Below are 4,576 nucleotides of genomic sequence, written 5' to 3' on the forward strand. Positions count from 1 at the left end.
AGGCTGCAGAGGGAACAGGCGACTGCAGGGGGGAAGAGGAGGCTGCAGATAGAACAGGAGGCTGCAGGGGGGAAGAGGAGACTGCAGGGGGGAAGAGGAGACTGCAGGGGGAACAGGAGGCTGCAGCGGGGAAGAGGAGACTGCAGGGGGGAAGAGGAGGCTACAGAGGGGGAAGAGGAGGTTGCAGAGGGAACAGGCGACTGCAGGGGGGAAGAGGAGGCTGCAGATAGAACAGGAGGCTGCAGAGGGAAGAGGAGACTGCAGGGGGGAAGAGGAGGCTGCAGATAGAACAGGAGGCTGCAGAGGGAAGAGGAGACTGCAGGGGGGAAGAGGAGGCTGCAGAGGGAAGAGGAGGCTGCAGATAGAACAGGAGGCTGCAGGGGGGAAGAGGAGACTGCAGGGGGGAAGAGGAGACTGCAGGGGGAACAGGAGGCTGCAGCGGGGAAGAAGAGACTGCAGGGGGGGGAAGAGGAGGCTGCAGGGGGGAAGAAGAGGCTGCAGGGGGAACAGGAGGCTGCAGCGGGGAAGAGGAGACTGCAGGGGGGAAGAGGAGACTGCAGGGGGGAGGAGGAGGCTGCAGGGGGGAAGAGGAGGCTGCAGGGGGGAGGAGGAGGCTGCAGGGGGGAAGAGGAGACTGCGGGGGGAAGAGGAGACTGCAGAGGGGAGGAGGAGGCTGCAGGGGGAAGAGGAGGCTGCAGGGGGAGGAGAAGGCTGCAGGGGGGAAGAGGAGGCTGCAGGGGGGAAGAGGAGGCTGCAGCGGGGAAGAGGAGGCTGCAGAGGGAACAGGAGGCTGTAGCGGGGGAGGAGACTGCAGGGGGGAAGAGGAGGCTGCAGGGGGGAAGAGGAGGCTGCAGATAGAACAGGAGGCTGCAGCGGGGAAGAGGAGACTGCAGAGGGGGAAGAGGAGGCTGCAGAGGGGAAGAGGAGGCTGCAGAGGGGGAAGAGGAGGCTGCAGAGGGAACAGGAGGCTGCAGGGGGGAAGAGGAGGCTGCAGAGGGGGGAGGAGGCTGCAGAGGGGAAGAGGAGGCTGCAGAGGGAAGAGGAGGCTGCAGAGGGAAGAGGAGGCTGCAGATAGAACAGGAGGCTGCAGAGGGAAGAGGAGACTGCAGGGGGAAGAGGAGACTGCAGAGGGAACAGGAGGCTGCAGCGGGGAAGAGGAGGCTGCAAGGGGGGAAGAGGAGGCTGCAGGGGGAAAGAAGAGGCTGCAGGGGGGAAGCGGAGACTGCAGGGGGAACAGGAGGCTGCAGCGGGGAAGAGGAGACTGCAGGGGGGAAGAGGAGACTGCAGGGGGGAGGAGGAGGCTGCAGGGGGAAGAGGAGGCTGCAGAGGGAAGAGGAGGCTGCAGAGGGAAGAGGAGGCTGCAGATAGAACAGGAGGCTGCAGCGGGGAAGAGGAGACTGCAGAGGGGGAAGAGGAGGTTGCAGAGGGAACAGGCGACTGCAGGGGGGAGGAGGCTGCAGATCGAACAGGAGGCTGCAGGGGGGAAGAGGAGACTGCAGGGGGAAGAGGAGACTGCAGAGGGAACAGGAGGCTGCAGCGGGGAAGAGGAGGCTGCAAGGGGGGAAGAGGAGGCTGCAGGGGGGAAGAAGAGGCTGCAGGGGGGAAGCGGAGACTGCAGGGGGGAAGAGGAGACTGCAGGGGGGAGGAGGAGGCTGCAGGGGGGAAGAGGAGGCTGCAGGGGGGAGGAGGAGGCTGCAGGGGGGAAGAGGAGGCTGCAGGGGGAGGAGGAGGCTGCAGGGGGGAAGAGGAGGATGCAGGGGGGAAGAGGAGGCTGCAGCGGGGAAGAGGAGACTGCAGGGGGGAAGAGGAGACTGCAGGGGGGAGGAGGAGGCTGCAGAGGGAGGAGGAGGCTGCAGGGGGGTAGAGGAGGCTGCAGGGGGAGGAGGAGGCTGCAGGGGGGTAGAGGAGGCTGCAGGGGGAGGAGGAGGCTGCAGGGGGGAAGAGGAGGCTGCAGCAGGGAAGAGGAGACTGCAGTGGGGAAGAGGAGGCTGCAGCGGGGAAGAGGAGGCTGCAGAGGGAACAGGAGGCTGTAGCGGGGGAGGAGACTGCAGGGGGGAAGAGGAGGCTGCAGAGGGAACAGGAGGCTGTAGCGGGGGAGGAGACTGCAGGGGGAGGAGGAGGCTGCAGAGGGAAGAGGAGGCTGCAGATATAATAGGAGGCTGCAGCGGGGAAGAGGAGACTGCAGGGGGGAAGAGGAGGCTGCTGAGGGGGAAGAGGAGGCTGCAGAGGGAACAGGAGGCTGCAGGGGGGGAAGAGGAGGCTGCAGAGGGGAAGAGGAGGCTGCAGAGGGGAAGAGGAGGCTGCAGCGGGGAAGAGGAGGCTGCAGAGGGAACAGGAGGCTGTAGCGGGGGAGGAGACTGCAGGGGGGAAGAGGAGGCTGCAGAGGGAACAGGAGGCTGTAGCGGGGGAGGAGTCTGCAGGGGGAGGAGGAGGCTGCAGAGGGAAGAGGAGGCTGCAGATATAATAGGAGGCTGCAGCGGGGAAGCGGAGACTGCAGGGGGGAAGAGGAGGCTGCTGAGGGGGAAGAGGAGGCTGCAGAGGGAACAGGAGGCTGCAGGGGGGGAGGAGGCTGCAGATAGAACAGGAGGCTGCAGGGGGGAAGAGGAGACTGCAGGGGGAAGAGGAGACTGCAGAGGGAACAGGAGGCTGCAGCGGGGAAGAGGAGGCTGCAAGGGGGGAAGAGGAGGCTGCAGGGGGGAAGAAGAGGCTGCAGGGGGGAAGCGGAGACTGCAGGGGGGAAGAGGAGACTGCAGGGGGGAGGAGGAGGCTGCAGGGGGGAAGAGGAGGCTGCAGGGGGGAGGAGGAGGCTGCAGGGGGGAAGAGGAGGCTGCAGGGGGAGGAGGAGGCTGCAGGGGGGAAGAGGAGGATGCAGGGGGGAAGAGGAGGCTGCAGCGGGGAAGAGGAGACTGCAGGGGGGAAGAGGAGACTGCAGGGGGGAGGAGGAGGCTGCAGAGGGAGGAGGAGGCTGCAGGGGGGTAGAGGAGGCTGCAGGGGGAGGAGGAGGCTGCAGGGGGGTAGAGGAGGCTGCAGGGGGAGGAGGAGGCTGCAGGGGGGAAGAGGAGGCTGCAGCAGGGAAGAGGAGACTGCAGTGGGGTAGAGGAGGCTGCAGCGGGGAAGAGGAGGCTGCAGAGGGAACAGGAGGCTGTAGCGGGGGAGGAGACTGCAGGGGGGAAGAGGAGGCTGCAGAGGGAACAGGAGGCTGTAGCGGGGGAGGAGACTGCAGGGGGAGGAGGAGGCTGCAGAGGGAAGAGGAGGCTGCAGATATAATAGGAGGCTGCAGCGGGGAAGAGGAGACTGCAGGGGGGAAGAGGAGGCTGCTGAGGGGGAAGAGGAGGCTGCAGAGGGAACAGGAGGCTGCAGGGGGGGAAGAGGAGGCTGCAGAGGGGAAGAGGAGGCTGCAGAGGGGAAGAGGAGGCTGCAGCGGGGAAGAGGAGGCTGCAGAGGGAACAGGAGGCTGTAGCGGGGGAGGAGACTGCAGGGGGGAAGAGGAGGCTGCAGAGGGAACAGGAGGCTGTAGCGGGGGAGGAGTCTGCAGGGGGAGGAGGAGGCTGCAGAGGGAAGAGGAGGCTGCAGATATAATAGGAGGCTGCAGCGGGGAAGCGGAGACTGCAGGGGGGAAGAGGAGGCTGCTGAGGGGGAAGAGGAGGCTGCAGAGGGAACAGGAGGCTGCAGGGGGGAAGAGGAGGCTGCAGGGGGGGAAGAGGAGGCTGCAGGGGGGGAAGAGGAGGCTGCAGAGGGGGAAGAGGAGGCTGCAGAGGGGGAAGAGGAGGCTGCAGAGGGGGAAGAGGAGGCTGCAGAGGGGAAGAGGAGGCTGCAGAGGGAAGAGGGGGCTGCAGGGGGAAGAGGAGGTTGCTGAGGGAACAGGAGGCTGCAGAGGGGGAAGAGAAGGCTGCAGAGGGGAAGAGGAGGCTGCAGAGGGAAGAGGAGGCTGCAGGGGGAAGAGGAGGTTGCTGAGGGAAGAGAAGCCCACCCAGGGAGGATTTTGCAAATGAAGGTATAGATCTTTAATTCCATGAATTGTGGGATGGGGAGTCAATGGAAGTTGATGAATTGTAATTTATGTAGAATGGAGCTCAGAGCACCGTCTGGAAAAGCATGGCAGAAGCTAAAAATTGAACTGACAAAGGCATGGAAGAGGGTTTCAGTCGCAGTGATGATAATACAAGGGTGGAAATGGGCAGTATTGCAGAGACACAATCAGTACTGATACTCTGCTTCAATTCTTTAGGTTTCCTGGCAGCTGTGTGTTTCTGTTCATCAGCAATAATAACACTGTGGTGTCAGATTTCATCTTGCATTGGTTACTTCTTTCATATGGTCTCATACTTCTTGATAAGAGAGTGTCACGACAATGGCAGGTTTCATCCTGTATTCGTTATTGATGTAAAACTTGCTAAGAATCCTTTAAGTCAGTGCCCACACAACAAAATCAGAATCTTTAGTTATAAGAACAACCCCTATCGCAAAATGGTGAGTTTTCTCCTCACCCAATTGCTTCATTAATTTTCTTTCTGCCCCTCTCCTGAAGGTGCTTACAATTAGATCTTGCAGTCTATAGCACTGGTCGCCTTCCAAA

Source organism: Heterodontus francisci, chromosome 22, assembly GCF_036365525.1.
Source record: "Heterodontus francisci isolate sHetFra1 chromosome 22, sHetFra1.hap1, whole genome shotgun sequence".
NCBI lineage: Eukaryota > Metazoa > Chordata > Chondrichthyes > Heterodontiformes > Heterodontidae > Heterodontus > Heterodontus francisci.